Here is an 18,081-nt window from a genome sequence, read left to right on the forward strand (position 1 = left end):
AAACTGTTTTAATAACCATTTTGTTGCAGTTACTATTGGTACTGTTATTCTGAGACTGTATATTGTGGGATAAAGCAAATGAGTCATTTCACTGACATCATACAGAATAGAATTCTCAATGTGGAAGAAAAAATAATACAAACATAAAACCAATCAGATTAAGTAAAAACCATGTATTTCTCAATTTTGATTGTAAGCACCAATATGAGTTTGTGTTTTATTTAAAAAATATGTATTTCCTAGCTAACTTTACTGAAAAGGCAAAATGATCAACCCAATAGCAATGAGTACTTTCCATACCATTTCCACACAAAAGAACCTTCCAAAAAAAACCCAAAAACCAAAACAAAACAAAAAACTAGTTTGAGTGACATAAGCAGCATTGCTCCAAGTCTCTCCCCTTGAAGTTACAAGTTGGACAGCTATAATTCAACAGAAGATTCCCTGCTCAATATACAAACACGTCTGATAGATCGGGCAGAAATATGTGAAGTGGGCATATCTGAGCAAACAGTGGAAACAAGACAGGGAGGGAGATGGACAGTGACAGAACTGAGGGTATCCCCTTGCTCACCATGGCCCCGGCAGAGGCGACAGTAGTGAAGGGCTGGGGTGCAGCCCCCACTGGGCAGAGAGAGCAATCAAATCTTGGTGGCTGCCACACATTAAGGTTGGGCCCAGGGTCAGCGGCAGAGAAACAGCAAAAAAATGGCAGCACTCCCAACTCTGCCAACATCTAACAAATGATTCCATAGACAGGGAACCAGCCCCCTCCCCATCCCCTTCCACCTACCCACCCACCCTCGTGGCCCTCTGGGCAGCAAAATCCTCTCTCCACTGATGGCAAAAAGGCTGGGAAAGAAACAAGTGTTCTGTACTCATGGTGGCTAAACTAAGAGGAAGAAGAGCAGAACTGCAGATGCACAAACTTCCTCCCTTCCACCCATGCCCCACTCATCACAGGCATAGCCCGTGCGTCAACTCAGAGCACCCTTGCCCCCAGCTTCTGGTTACAGGAAGGCGGTGCCAGGAACACAGAGGAGACTCACAGCCTATCCCTTCCAATCTACGGGAGAGGTGTTGAGACCAAGGAACCCAAATCAAAAAAGGGACATCCACCTCCTGAGGAATACTGAGTGTTTCCAGAACCAAGGCCACCCCACCCCACAGAGATGCGGGAAGCCTCAGCAGCACAGGCAAGAGAAAATAAAAAACTTGCGCTTCAACTCCACATATTGGGAAAACAAAAGAAAGACTGTACCTATCAACTAAAATTCTTTTAAAAAAGCAGTGTTCGTTTACATGCCCAGGCAGAGAAATAATCCATCAAGCACAGTGAATAACCAAGATAACAAGGGAATACAGAAAAATAAAAGAAAACTCTCCAGAAAATAAACTTAAAGACATGGCCATATATGATTTAAATAATAGAGAGTTCAATATTGCGGTTCTGAAAATACTCAATGAGACACAAGAAAACTCAAAAAGACAAATCAACAAATTCAGAAATAAAATCAATGAACAAAAAGAGTACGTCACCAAAGAGAACAAAACTAAAAAAGAATCACACAGAAATTCTGGAGCTGAAGAACTCAATGAAAGAGATGAATAATGAACTAGCAAGCAGACCAGATGGAGGAAAGAATTAATGACAAAGTAGAAATCAAGAAGGAGGAGGGAAGAATGGCATAGATGACAGAGGCTTTGTTCATCCCTCTTGCCACCAAATCAAAGTTGACAGAAACATGGAGCAAAGAGCAAGCAAAGTCACCTGGGATCTAGATGAACAGAAGCCCTACAACTAGGAAGAGAAATAAGAAATCACCCTGTGACAGTAGAAGGGGATGGGTGCGGGGAAGCAAGGCTGCCTGGTCCCAAGCAGCTAAGTGGGACAGAGGCTGTAGCAGCTACAACTGGCAGTTGCAGATGCCTCTTAAAGGGGCTGTGTACGCAAGCAGACTTTCGCTGTGACAGACCTGCTCACTCTGAGCACCAGCACCGGGTCAGCTGCTCATGGGGCACCAAGGACTTACAGGGGCACACTGAGTTGTCAAAACAAGGGCCAGAGACGAGGCTCTCTCCAAGGCAGAAGTGCTAGGGTATCCACTGTTCCTGTTGAGCCCTCCCTCCTCCCAGTGTGCGGACACAGTGCTGCCACAGCTGAAACATCATCAAACTGGATGAGAGGTAGCTCCACCTGGAGGATTCCCTGAAACTCTGTCTCCCCTAACTCGTGGCCCCATCCACACCATATCCAGGTGTGTCCTTAGGGAGTCCAGTGAAACATGTTGCCAACTCCAAGATTCACAGTGATGGCAGCTGACTTCGTTTCTGGAGTGGCCTCTTGAGGCAAATATAAGCACAGCATCTGTGATTGATTGCTGAATCTTAACAGGGAGCCCTAGAGGGGCGCAGACTGGGGATAAACTTGGCCTGCAGCTGAACTCCTCTCCAGACTGTGACACTGGACACCTACTACACAAAGCCGCACTAATAAGACTGAAAGACTTAGGAGCTTTGATTAGCACAAAGAAACAGACTCAGAAAGGCAGCTAAAATGGGAAGACAAAGAAGCAGAAACCATATGAGAAAACAGAACAGAGATCCAGGAATAATGGAGTCAGGCAAGCTAACATATTCAGAGTTCAAAACACTGGTTATAAAGATGCTCAATGAACTTAGGGGAAATATAGATGAACTCAGTGAGAACTTTAACAAAGAGATAAAAAATAAATAAAAATGGAAATGGAAAATGTAAAAGGGAACCAGTCAGAAATGTGAACACATTATGTGAGATGAAGAGTATATTAGAGGGAATCAACAGAGTGGATAAAAAGGATTGAACCACTGATACAGAGGATGGGGAAGCCAAGGACACTCAATCAGAATGGCAAGAAAAAAACAAAAGAGCCAAGACTATAAGAATAATTTAAGGAGCCTATGGGACACTATTAAATGTAAAACTATGCATGTCATAGGGGGCCCTGAAGGGAAACAAGAAGCTGAAGAGTTATTTGAAGAAATAATGATGGAAAACTTCCCTAACCTGGTGAAGGAAATAGACATACAACCCCAGGAAGCTCAGAGTCCAAAAAAATCGGAACCCAAAGAGGCCCACACCAAAACACATTATAATTAAAATGCTAAAGGGTAAATACAAAGAAAGAATTTTATACAAGCAATAGAAAAGCAGTTAGTTATCTACAAGGGAGCACCCATAAGACTGACCACTGATTTCTCAAAAGAAACCACGTAGGACAGAACGGTTTAGCACAAAATATTCAATGTGATAACAACCCAGGATCTACAACCAAGAATACTTTATCCAGCAAAGCTATCATTTAGAGTCGAAGGACAGATAAAGAGTTTCCTAGACAAAAATAAGCTAAAGGAATTTATCAACACCAAGCCAGTATTACAGGAAATGTTGGAGGGACTTCTTTAAGAAGAAAAAACATGTATCAAAAACATGAATAAAGAATGGTAACTACATTCCTATCAACAAGTGCCTCAAATGAAAAAAAAAAATAAGTGCTCCAATCAAAAGATAGAGTGGCTGAATGGCTGAATTGATAAGAAAACAAGACCCCTACATATGCTGCCTACAAGAGACTCACTTCAGATTAAAAGACACACACAGACTAAAAGGAAGGGGATGGAAAAAGATATTGCCTTGATGGACCTAGAGAGTATTGGGCTGAATGAAATGGGTCGGATAGAGAAAGACAAATATCACATGATTTCACATACACGTGGAATCTAAAGAACAAAATAGCAACAAAAGCAGAAATAAACTCACAGATACTAAGAATATTTTGAGGGCTATTAGAAGGGAAAAGGGTGGGGAAAACGGAAAAAAGGCAATGGGATTAAGAAGTATACAAATGGATGGTTACAAAATAGACATGGAGATATAAAGTGTAGCATAAGGAAAAGAGTTAACAATGTTGTAATAAATATGTAAGGGGGAAGAAGGGTACTAGATTTAGTTATCACTTTGTGAGTTACCTAGATCTCTAATCACTATGCCGTACAACTGAAACTAATATATTATTGTATGCCAACTCATTTAAAAAACTCATGGAATTCTACAATGTTAATACGAGCAATTAATTGTCTATTATATTTCAATAAAGCTGGGGGAAAAAGAAATCTAGAAATGACTCAGGTGGAAGAAGAATCAAGAGTAAGAAAAATGAAAGAGCTCTATGAGAACTATGTGACTTCATTAGGAAAGAACACTAGAAGAATAATGGGTACATTAGAAGGTGAAGAACAAAAGAACAGAGAGCCTATTCAAACAAATAACTGATGAAAAATTCCCAAACTTTTGGAAAGAACTGTATCTTTGGATACGAGAAGCTAGCAGAACACCAAATTATTTCAATCCAAAAAGGCCTTCTCCAAGGCATATTATATTAAAACTGTTAAAAATTAACAACAAAGAAAAAATTCTCATAGCAGCCAGGGAAATCCCATTAGATTATCATTGGATTTTTAAACAGAAACCCTACAAGGTGGGAAAGAATGGAATCAAATATTCAAATTATTGAAGGAGTGAAATCACCAACCAAGAATAACACATGCAGTAAAGATATCCTTTGGGTATGAAGGAGAAATAAAGGCTTTTCCAGACATACAAAAGCTGAGGGAATTTACCACCACAAAAGGTGCACTGCAGGAAATACTGGAGGGTGTTCTTGTACCTGAAACAAGACAAAATGACACAAAACTATGAGCAAGATGACTAAGAGACAGAAACAGGAAATTGCAACCCTTGTTCAGAATACAATATCAAACGCTTAAATATAACATAAAAGTTAAAGGAGGTAAAAACATTTTTTAAAAAAGAAGACTTGAAACTAATATAAAATGCTGAATGTCAACTATAATTGAAAAATAAACACGAAGATAATAGCAACAGCAATTAGGAAATGAACTCACAATATAAAAAGGGATAATTTGAGACAACAAAAACATAAAAGGAGAGTGATAAAGGACTGCACTCGCACAGGTGAATGGAGATAAGTTCCAATCAGAAGAAAAAGGGCTACTGTATATATGAAACTTTCTTTTGCCTAAACCTAATGGCAACCACACACACACACACACACACACACACACACACACACACACAGAACCCTAGAATTGAAACACATGATATAAGAAAAAAGAAACAGAGGATAAAAAGTCATAGTATACTACCAAACTACAACAACAAAGAAACACACAAAGGAAAAGAAAATGAAGACACAGAGTACCAGAAAACAAAAGATAAAATAGCAATAGGAAATCCTCATATATCAATAATCACTCTAAATGTAAATGGACTGAATTCACCAATTAAGAGGCCCCAAAATAGCAGGCCTCCAAGCAAATGGAGTGTTCCTTTTCCAGAGAAAAGTGGGTGCCAACAGCCATACTTACATCTGACAAAACAAATTTCAAAATAAAAAAGTAACAAGAGACAAAGATGGACATAATGGTAAAGGGAATAATACATCAAGAAGACATAACACTTTTCAATTTATATGCACCCAACCTGGAAGCACCAAAATATATATAGCAACTATTGACAGAATAAAGGAAGAAACTGATGAAAATGCAATTATAGTAGAAAGCCATAGCTAGATTAGATCTAAATACCCGCACTGACAGATATATATGATCCAAACAGAAAATCAGTAAGAAAATATCAGCTTTAAATGACACATTAAACGAAATGGACATAATCAATATTCCAAGTTTTTCATCTCAGACCACCAGAATATACATTCTTCTCTAGCACACATGGAACAGTCTCAAGAACAAACCGTATGTTGGGACACAAAACTAACTTCAACAAATTTAAGAAGACTGAAATCATACCAAGCATATTCTCTAACCACAATGGTTTGAAATTGAAAATCAACTGCAAAAAGAAAGCTGGAAAAACCAAAAATATGTAGAGATTAAACAACATGCAACTGAACAACGATAAGATCAAAGAAAAATTAAAAGAGATCAAAAGATACACAGAGACAAATGAGAATGACAATACAACATATCAAAAATTTTGTGATGCAACATAAGTGGTAATAAGAGGCAAGTTTATAGCATTATAGGCCTACCTCAAGAAACAAGAATGACCTCAAATAACCTAACATTGCACCTTAAAGAATTATAAAAAGAACAAATGAAGCCCAAAGTTGGCAGAAGTAAAGAAATTTAAAAAATTAGAAAATTAAATGGAATAGAGAACAAAAAGACAATAAAAAATAATGCAACAAAGAGCTGATTCTTTGAAATGATTAATAAAATTGACAAACTTCTGGCTATACTCAAGAAAAAAGACTCAAAATCAGAAATGAAAGAGAAGTTACAAAGGGTACCAGAGAGATACAAAGAACTATACAAGAATTCTATGAAATACTATATGACACCAAATTTAATAACCTAGAAGAAACAGACAAGTTATTAGAAATATATAACCTTCCAAACTGAATCATGAAGAATTAGAAAATCTAAATAGACTGATCAACAATACGGAACTTATTTAAAACAGTCATCAAAAACCTACCAAAAAGTAAAAGTCCAGGACCAAATAGCTTCACTCGTGAATTGTACCAAACATTAAAAGATTTAACATGTATCTTCAAACTCTCCCAAAAAATTAAAAAAGAGGCAATACTTCCTAACTCACTTTACCCTGATACTAAAACCTGGCGAGGATAACAAAACGAAAAAAAAAAAATGACAGACCAATATCCCTGATGAATATAAATGCAAAAATCCTAAATAAAATACTAGCAAACTGAACACAACAATACATTAAAAAGATAATACATCATGTTCAAGTACGGTTCATTCCAGGGGTGCAAGAATGGTTCAACATACTCAAATCAATCAAAATAAATGGTAAAAATCAAATGATCATAACAACAGATGCAGAAAAAAAGTATTTGAAAAGATACAACATCCATTTATGATTAAAGCACTCAATAAAATGGATACAGAAGGAAAGTACCTCGACATAATAAAGGCCATATATGACAAACACCCTGCTAATAGACTCAATAGTAAAAAACTGAAAGCTTTACCTCTAAGATCAAAAACAAGAAAAGGATGCCCATTCTCATCACTGTTATTCAACATAGTACTTAAAGTCCTAGCCAGAGCAATTAGGCAAGAGAAAGAAATAAAACGCATCCAAACTGGGAATGAAGAAGTCAAACCGTCACTTTTTGCCGACGACATGATTCTTTACATACAAAAACCTAAAGACACCACCAAAAAACTACTCGAAAAAAGAAACAAATGCAGTAAAGTTGCAGAATACAAAATCAATGTTCAAAAGTCCATAGTGTGCCTATATAATAATAATAAAATTTCAGAAAAGAAATGAAAAAAATAATTCTATTTGTAATTGCCACAAAAAGAATAAAATACCTAGGGATATACTTAACGAATGATGTGAAGGACCTATACATTGAAAACTACAAGACACTGTTTAAAGAAACTGAAGAATACACAAAGAAATGGGTTGGGAATATTTATGAGTTAGAAAAATCAACATAGTTAAATGGCCAAATTACCTAAAATGACATACAGATTTAATGCAGTCACCATCAAAATCCCAGTGGCATTTTTCAAAGAAATTGAACAAAAAATTATCATATTTGTATAGAACCACAAAAGACCACGAATAGCCAAAGCAATCTTGAAGGGAAAAGAAAAAAAAAACAACAACAAAGTTGGAGGTATCACACTCCCTGACATCAAATAACACAACAAAGTGACGATAATCATAACAGTATGGTATTGGCAAAAAAAGACACAGACCAATGAAACAGAATTGAGAGCCTAGAAATAAACCCAAATGTATATGCATAATTAATTTTGACAAAAGAGTCAAAACCATACAGTGGAGAAAAGAAAGCCTCTTCAATAAATGGTGCTGGAAAAATTGAAAAGCCACATGCAAAAGAATAAAACTAGACTGATATTTGACACTATATATAAAAATTAACTCAAAATGGATCAGACCTAAATATAAGAACTGAAACAATAAAATACATAGAAGAAAACTTATGAACCTTGGTCTCAGGATTTTATGAACTTGACCCCAAAAGCAAGGGAAGTAAAAGCAAAAATAAATGAACAGGACTACGTCAAACTAAAAAACAGCAAAAGAAATCAGCAAAACAAAACAAAGACAAAAAGTCAACCAACTCAATGAGAGAATATATTTACAAATAATACCTCTGATAAGGAGCTAATATCCAAAACATATAAAGAACTCATATAATTCCAAAAAACAAAAAACAATCCAATTAAAAACTAAGCAGAACACCTGAACATTTTTCCCCAGAAGATATACAAATGGCCAATAGATATAGGAAAAGATGCTCAACTTCACTAGCTATAAGGGAAATGCAAATCAAAACCACAATGAGGTACCATTTCACACCCAATTATCAGCAAGACAAGAAATAACAAGCATTAGAAAGGACAAGGAGAAAAAGGGACACTGCTGGTGGGAATGTGAACTGGTACAACCACTATGGAAAACAGTGTGGAGGTTCCTCAAAAAATTAAGAATAGAGCTACCATATGACCCAGCAATCCCTCTTCTGGGTTTCTACCTGAAAAACTTGAAAACATCTCTATGTTCACTGAAGCATTATCCATGGTAGCGAAGACATGGAAACAACCCAAATGTCCTTCAATGATGACGAGATAAAGATGTGGTACATGTATATAACGGAATATTACTCAGCCATATAAAAAGATGAAATATTGCCATTTGCAACTACATGGATAGATCTTGAGAGTATCATGCTAGCAAATTAAGTCAGGTGGAAAAGGATCAGTATCATATAATTTCACTCATATGTGGGATACAACAAATGAGCAAACAAAACAAACAAACAAAAAAATGCACTGATACAGACAACAGTGTGGTGGTTACCAGAGGGGAAGGCTGAAGAGAATAAAGGAAGTTAAATACATGGTGATGGAAGGAAACCAAATCTTGGGTGATGAGTGCATAAAGCAATATACAGATGATGTATTATAATACTGTGCAACTAAAACTTATATAATCTTATTAACCAATGTCGCCCCAATAAATTAAAAATAAAAAACTGGCTCATTCTAGGTCTGCAATTGAAACAGATGAATTTGCAACATCTTCAATTACTATCAGTGACTACTAGCATCACCCCAAAAAACTCAAGAGGTTCCTACTGACCAAACATAGAATAGTTAAGCATCAATTATAACAGTAACGCGATAAATTGAAACACTCAAAAATGTTGAAACCCGTTACTTTATAATGAGCTCAAAAAAAATTAATTGGTCAACTCTGGAGAATGTTACAGAACCAATTAATTATTTTGAAAAGTGACATGTAAGAGTGAAAGAATTAAGCATTTTTCCTATCAAACTGTTCCTAATGGCAAAAAAATTATTGATGAAAGTTTCTGTTTATAGAAGTATTCCAACTAATAATGAAGAAATGATACAATATCACCATTTTGCAACCCTAATGAATTAACAGTTCTGAGCATTAATTATCAATGGCTCAAGAGTCAACAAACTTTTTCTTTAAATGGGCCAGATGGTAAATATGTTAGGCTTTGCAGGATACATACAGTTTGTCACATTGTCTTGTTTTTAACTTTTATTTTTAACAACACTTAAAAATGTAAAAACCAACATTAGCTCATGGGATGTACGAAAACAGGCCACAGACCAGATGTGACCCATGGGCCACAGTCTGCTGAACCCTGGTGGCCAACAGCAAAAGGGAAAGCGACCCAATCATACATTATATGCCTCTTGATGAAAGCATATACCACCACCACTGATGTGGTAGTCCCATGAAATCCTGAAATGGATCAAGCAAAAGTACCATAAAAATAAATGATATAATTTAGCAAAGAGGGTTCTAAGTTATTTGTTAATCATTCTTTGCTCTTATTTTCAACAGGTATCCAGAAATCCAGCAGGTGAGCTTTAAAACAAAGCTCTTAATTATCTCCCTCTACCCAACTACAGCAGCTGACACTTGTCTAGTACTTAGGTTCCTCTATTAAATTGATACTCTCTATATCCTAAAGATAAAAAAGCAGTAACTACCACTGATACAGGGAACAAAAGAAGTCAGACAGCTACGTAGCAAATATTACTTCTCTATATAAACCTTGTAATTTTACCCTATTTCAATATAAGCATGAATGCATGTTCTGAAGGCAAACAAAAGATTTGAGAATTACCCATATAATTTTTCCATTTGAACTAATAGTTCAAACTTTATGCACTTTTAGTGAGTACTCACAAATCATGTTAACTGTTCATTTCAATAACTTTTCTCGTCTATGGCCATGCCCCCCTAAACAAGCCCGATCCTGTTGGATCACAGAAGCTAAGCATGGTTGGGCCTGGTTAGTACTTGGATGGGAGACCACCTAGGAAGACTAGGTGCTATAGGCGTAAAAAATAAAAAATAGGAGATTGTAAGCTGACAAGGCCCTTGCAATCTGTGAGGTCAACCAAGGGTTGCCTTGCCTAAAAAAGTCTAAAAATAAAATAAGTAACTTTTCTTGCAGGTGTCATATGAGAGAATATTCTGTTTTTGTGTTCACTATGCACTTTCTGATTAAGAGAAAAATATGTTTTCCAGAGGACTACATCTTTAAAATAGCAAACCCCAACTGGGAAAAAAATATTATTTAAACAAATTTTCAACTCTCATATACAACTCTTCAGGAATGTAATGCAAAGGCAAACTCAAATAATACCAAACCATAACCGCATATATGTACGTATACCAATGCCCACAGTATCTAAAAAAGGTTCCTGCACAAAGTAGGCACCAGTTTGTTTAATTTAAAACTTTTGAGGTTCAAATTTTAAAGCCTATAAACTAGATATATAAGTAGGAATTGGCTAAGTAAATTATGGCATATTGATACAGTCACTAAAAATTATGAAGGGAGGGATTAAGAGTAGTAGATAAGAGCATAAGTTCAAGAGTCAGGCTGCCTTGCCTGAGTTCAAACACCATTTCTGTCAATTGCCAATTATGTGGCCTTGGGCAAATTATCTAGTCTGTTTCCTCATCTCTAAAATGGGGATAATAGCCACTATCTCATAATGGAGTTGGAAGGACTCCCCATGGACAATCTTAGTTATTTTCTCTCTATCCTGATAACCAAATAACAGAAAGTGACTCTACTGATACTTCCAAAGCATTTCTTTACATTTGTGTAAAAACTCCTTCTCCTTTGAGGCTTGTGCTAGTTAATTTATTGCCTCTCAGCTTTAAATATACCCTCATTGCCCTGCTTTTTTCTATTGGAACTAGATTCTTCAGTCTATGTGCTTCCTTTGTCAGCTGACTTGAGTATCAGGCTCAGCTAAGACAAGAGTGCTAAAGGGATGTACCTACCTCTATACATATCAGAGTTCTCTCTTACTCCTCTTAGTAGTTTAGTGCCTTTGACCTGAATAACAATTTTTTAAATTAAAACTTCCCTGCAGGAGTTACTGGCATGGCTTCTGTCTCCTCATTGGAGCCAGACTGATAGAAGGCTCAGGCCTTTTAGCTATAACACTTACTGCCTTCTTATTGCTTATCCCACCCCACCCCACTCCTCCTAAATCATTATTTTCTTTAACTTCATGATTAAAGCCTTTAAATGATACTGACACAACTTTGACCTCATATAAACGTAAAACTCTGTTCTACAATAAAATTCTCTCCATAAATGCTGGTAAATCACAAGTCTGGTGAACTTCATGAGCTGGTTTCTCAGTTTTTGTCTTTAGTTCAGGGTCCAGTCAGTCCTCTTTGAATTGTTTTGAAATGGACTTCTGGACAGCTTCATCCATCTTCACTATGATGGCAAAAGTATTATGGCCTCATTCAAGCCTTCTGAGTGTCAAGTGCTACAATACTAGGTAAATTTTATCACTGTTATAGGTTACAGCTCAAATTCTACTTTTTCCATGACACTTTTGCAGATCACCACAGTGTTCTCTCTCACCTCTTACGTAACTCTAAAAATCATTGCTATAGATAGTGGTGATTTTTCGGCACTTTCTCAGTTCAACACTATGATAAACATTTACAAAGTAGTAGGGTCATTTGCAAGAAATACAAATACTGTCTTTGTCCTCAAGTTTACAACCCTGTTTGAAAATAACACATTTGCATGGCTTGGTAAAGGTGGCTTTTGATTACAAACAACAGAATTACATGCAAATTTACTTAAGAAATACAAATTTTTTAATAAAGATATAGGTAGTCTCATAGTATCACATTTCTGGTTCTAATCTGATATAAAACCCAACTGCACTTCCCATTCTGAAAGTTCATGAAATGGATGTAAATTGATATGCTGTGCCCCAAAAGCATTATAGTGGTTCCCCTTTATCCACTGAGTAAATTTTCCAAGACTCCCAGTGGATGCCTGAAACTGCAGATAGTACCAAACCCTATGTATGCTATATTTTTTCCTACACATGCATACCTGTCATAAAGTTGCTACTGACTGGATAAAGATGGTGGACTAGGTAAAAGCAGAGTTCACCTTCTCTCAGGTCCACATTGAAATTACAACCAAATTATAAAATAATCAACATGGATAAGCACCTCAAGTACAGCTGATCATAACACATACGTCTGATAATATAATGAAAGAGCCACATTGAAACTGGTAGGAGGGGCAAAGTCACGAATGGGGCTGGACCTGAGCTCATGGGTGGTGGAGGATCACCGGGAGGGAAAGCGAGGTTGCAGAGGCTCCCCTGAAGGAGAGAGGGTCCTAGCCTCATTTAGGAGCTCCACAGATCAGGGTCTCAGATCAGGGTCTCAGATCAGGGAAGAGGAGTTCCCAAAAATTCTGACTAAACATCAGAGGAGATTCTGGCCATCTGGGTGAGACAGAAGGAGACTGAAACCCTAGATGTAGGTTTAAAGAACCCACGCACAGGCTCTCTCACCTGTGGACACTCACCGGGCACTGGTGGTGGGTCAGAGGCTCACACAAGATTCATACAGGGAAATACTGCATTACTTGGTACCAGGATGAGGGCTGGACAGGTAGCTGCCATTGTGCCTTAGTCAGGCTTCTCTAAATGGCAACCTACAGATCATGCCAGCTTGCCCTGGCAGATCCCTCCCACACAGCCAATTCAGAAGCACTGGCCTGAGGAGATCAGCCAGCCCCACCTAACCAGCAGATTGCCTAGGGCTTTTGTTGCTGGGCCACTGCCATAACCTTAACCATTTCTGGGTCAAACATATGCAGCAGGCAGCCAGTGCTGTTAGTGCCCACTCTGATGACAACTGCAGGCAGATCACTGCTACCAACAGGAACCAGGGCAGATCTCAAGGATCTGTGGGGCAGTCCCAGACAGCAGCTGGTCTTGCTGTGATCTGTGACTTTTGTGGGAATGCAAGAACAGTTACTGAAGTTGCAGCAAGACTGAGGGCTATTTTCTCCCTGAGACCCTGCCCCATCCAATCCACGAACTGCCCCAGGCAGCTCAATGACAGACGATGGCCACCACCATGCCCCATCCTTAAGTCTAGCAATCCGCAGAGGCCACAAACTTTGGCTAGCACAGTGTGAGCATTGCAGAGTATCAGTTGCAGGCAGACCTTTGCCGTCTGCAAGAGCTGCAGTATCGCCTGGGAGGATCAAAGAGGTCTGTGGGACCACCCCAGACGGCAGTTGGTCTCACTGTGATCTGTGACTACAGCGGGATCGTGCAGGTACAGAAGCTGCAGCAAAACTAAGACTGTATTGGCCTACGAGCCCTTGTCTCCAAGATCCTGCTTCATCAAAGTCATAAAGTGCCTGTATCCCACTGACAGGCAGCCTCTCCTGCCCTGCCCTTCTCTGGGGTTGCGCAATCTGCGTAAGAAACAGACCTTGGCTAGAGCAGTAAGTGCATTTTGGGGAAAACACTGTGGGAAGGCCACTGCTGCCTGTATGAGCTGCAGTATCTCTTGGCGGGATCAAAAGGATCTATGGGACCACCCCAGACAGCAGCTTACTTCCCTGTGATCTGTGACTACTGAGGGAATGCACAGACACAGAAGTTGCAGAAAACTGAGGCTGTATTGGCCTGACTCCCTGAGATCCTGTCCCATCCAATACACAAAGTTGCCTGCCCTGGGGTAGTGCATTCTGCACAGTCAACAGACCTCAGCCAGTGAAGTAAGCAAAATTCAGGTAAGACAGAAAACTGCTGCCAGCACGAGATATAGTATTCCTTGGGCAGATCGCAGGGGTTTTGTGGGCCCATCACAGATGGTGGTAGGTCGCACGGTGACGTGTGACTTTGGTGGGAGCCCGCAGTCCCAGAGCTGGCAGCAAATCTGGTGCTGTACAAGCCTGATGGCCCCAGGCCTCACTGAGATGACACCCCACCTAACCCACAAATTACCTGTGGCAAGCCTGCTCCCAGGCAACCCAGTCCCATCCTGTGCTTTCCCTGGATCACAAATTCAACAGCAAACAACAGCACTCAGTTCATGCAAAGTCTGTTCATCCAGGAGAAGTCTGGATGACTTCTACAAATGGAAACTTGGGAACCACAGAGACAGTGCTGTGGTTACAATGACACTGCAGTAGCAGGGGGATATTTGCTCAATGGATCCAAGAGACTCCTGGAGTCCTTGCACCGCCAAACACACATATCCACCAGAGGCTCTTCCAGTTTCAGAGACTTACAGGCAACTGATAGGCAGTGTCAGGCCTTGAGGAGCACTGGTCCTTCTGCTCAACAGCCCTAGGCCAGGTACAGAGGATAGCTGGACCACTGCCTACAACGTCTCTTCTACTTACCTATAGATCCAGCATTGGCCATAACCATCTGTGGATCGCTCTGTAGCTCTCACCAGGTGGCCCTGATAAATCAAAGGCAGCAGCTAACCTTGGCTGACTGGGGAGCCCCTCCCAAGGGGCCACAGAACCAAGATATCCGGAGACTGGCACTAGACCACAACAGAGCAACCTCTGACTAGCCCCATAAGTGGTACACACAAAGGGTGGTCTTAACAAGTACACAAGTCTGCTGGGGCAAATCCCACTCAGTGGGGTCAGCCCCCACATAGAAATTCTTACCCTGTGAGTGTAGCCAATTTTCACAGTTAGTCAGCCGAGTGTTAATTCCATCCACTGATGTACTACCACCAATAAAGCTTTAGCTACAACAGAAGATCATACTCAACCCACACAAAGATCATGTCCAGAGCCCCTGGCATAGTGATTAGGGACAGTGTGCCACTAGACCACACAGGACATCTTCCACATAAGACCATCTGGCCAACGCTGAGAGACTAAACAAATATTCCTAACACATAGAAACGAACACAGAGAGGCTAATAAAATGAGAAAACAAAAAAACATGCCACAAATGAAACAACAGGAGAAAATTCCAGAAAATAAGCTAAATGAAATGGAGGCAAGCAAACTACCAGAGAGAGAGTTCAAAAGAATGGTTATAAGGATGCTCAATGAACTTAGGGGGAGAATGGATGAACTTAATGAGAACTTCAACAGAGAGACAGTAAGCATAAAAAAGAACATAGAAACCATAAAAAAGAACCAGACAGAAATGAAGAATACAATAATTGAAATGAAGTATTCACTGGAAGGATTCAACAGTAGATTGGACAGAAGAGAAGACTGAATCAGCGAACTGGAAGACAAGGTAGCAGAATACACCCAATCAAAACAACAAAAAGAAAAAAGAATTTTAAATAATGACGATAGTTTAAGAGACCTCTGGAACAACATGAAGCGTAACAATATCTGGATCATAGGAGTACCTGAAGGAGAAGAGAGAGAGCAAGGGGTTGAGAATGTATTTGAAGAAATAATGACAGAAAACTTTGCCCTAACCTGGCAAAAGAATTAAACATATAAGTTTAGGAAACACAAAGAGCCCCGAACAAGAGGAATTCAAACAGACCCATACCAAGACATATCATAATTAAAATGCCAAAGGTCAAAGACAAAGAATCTTAAAGGCAGCAAGAGAAAAGAAGCTAGTTACTTACAAGGGTACCCCCATAAGGATGTCTGTCGATTTTTCAACAGAAACTTTGCAGGCCAGAAGGGACTGGCAAGAAATACTCAAAGTTATTGGGGGCGGTGGGGTGGGGCGGAGAATTTATGACCACAAATACTCTACCCAGCAAGGCTTTCGATTAAAATGGAAGGTGAGATAAATAGCTTCCCAGACAGAGAAAAGCTTAAGAAATTCATCACCAACAAGCCAGTATTACAAGAAATATTAAAGAAACTTCTGTTAAAAAAAAGAAGGGGGAAAAAATATACAAATAATAAAATGGCAGTAACGATGTACCTATCAATAATCACTTTAAATGTAAATGGATTAAATGCTCCAATCAAAAGACACAGGGTAGCCAAACCGATAAAAAATTAAGACCCATGCAATATGCTGTCTACAAGAGACCCACTTCAGATCAAATGGCACTCACAGACTGAAAATAAAGGGATGGGAAAAGATATTTCACGCAAATGGAAATGAAAAATAAGCTGGAGTAGCAATACTGATATCAGACAAAACAGACTTCAAAACAAAGGCTATCATAAGAAGGGCATTACATAATAAAAAAGAGATCAATCAATCAAGAGGACATAACCCTAGTAAACATATACACACCCAACACAGGAGCACCTATATACATAAAGTAATTACTGACTGACATAAAAAGAGAGATCAATAGTAATACACTCATAGCAGGAGACTTTAACACTCACTGACACCAATGGACAGATCTTCCAGACAAAAAATCAACAAGGAAACAATAGGCTTAAAAGACATACTAGAACAGATGGTCTAATAGATATTTTCAGAGCATTTAATTCCAAAGCAGCAGAATATACTACACATCAACATTTTCCAGATTAGACCACGTTAGGATGCAAAACAAGTCTCAATAAATTTAAAAAGACTGAAATCATATTGACCATCTTCTCCGATCACAATGGTATGAAACTAGAAATCAACTACAAGCAAAAAACTGGAAAATACACAAACACATGGAGGCTAAACAACATGCTACTAAACTCCTTTTATGAGGCCATTACCTTGACTCCAAAATCAGACAAAGATATTACAAAAAAAGAAAACTAAAGGTCGATATCTCTTATGAACATTAATGCAAAAATCCTCAACAAAATATTGGCAAACCGAATTCAGCAATACATTAAAAATGTCATACACCATGATCAAGTTGAATTTATTCCTGGGATGCAAGGTTAGTACAATATCTACAAATCAATTAATGTGATACAACACAGTAACAAATCGAAAGATAAAAACCATATGATCATATCAATAGATGCAGAAAAAGTATTCAACAAATCTAGCATTCACTTATGATAAAAGCTCTGAGCAAAGAACAAACCTCAACATAATAAAGGCCATATATGACAAACCTACACCTAATATCATACTCAATAGGGAAAGGCTAAAAGCGTTTTCCTTTAGATCAAGAACAACACAAGGATGTCCAGTTTCACCATTCCTCTTCAATATTATATTGGAAGTCTTAGCCAAAGCAATAAGACAAGAAAGCGAAATAAGAGGTATCCAAATTGGAAAGGAAGAAGTAAAACTCTGATTGTTTGCAAAGGACATGACACTATGTATAGAGAACCCTAAAGATTCCACGAAAAAAAAACTGTTAGAATTTATCAATAAATTTAGTAAAGTAGCAGGATACAAAATTAACATTCAGAAGTCAGTGGCATTTTTATACACCAACGATGAACTTTTGGAAATAGAAGTTAAGAAAACAATCTCATTTACAAATGCATCAAAAACAATAAAATACCTGGGAATCAAATTAACCAAGGAGGTAAAAGACCTGTTCTCAGAAAATTATAAGTCATTGAAAAAGAGAAATTGAAGAAGACAGAAATAAATGGAAGCATATACGTGCTCATGGGTAGGAAGAATCAACATCATTAAAATGGCCATAGTACCCAAAGCGATGTATAGATTCAATGCAATCCCCATCAGAATACCAATGGCAACCATAAAAGACCA

General features: G+C 38.4%; 1 protein-coding gene and 1 pseudogene across 7 annotated transcripts in view; one reads left to right on the forward strand and one right to left on the reverse strand.

Moving 5' to 3' along the window:
• The window catches only part of NEO1 (neogenin 1), a 222,214-nt gene that overhangs the window by 164,984 nt on the left and 39,149 nt on the right, over positions 1-18,081 (reverse strand). The window lies entirely within an intron of this gene.
• LOC120597975 (uncharacterized) lies at positions 10,358-10,476 on the forward strand (annotated as a pseudogene).

Source organism: Pteropus medius, unplaced genomic scaffold, assembly GCF_902729225.1.
Source record: "Pteropus medius unplaced genomic scaffold, Ma_sr-lr_union100, whole genome shotgun sequence".
Classification (NCBI taxonomy): Eukaryota; Metazoa; Chordata; class Mammalia; order Chiroptera; family Pteropodidae; genus Pteropus; species Pteropus medius.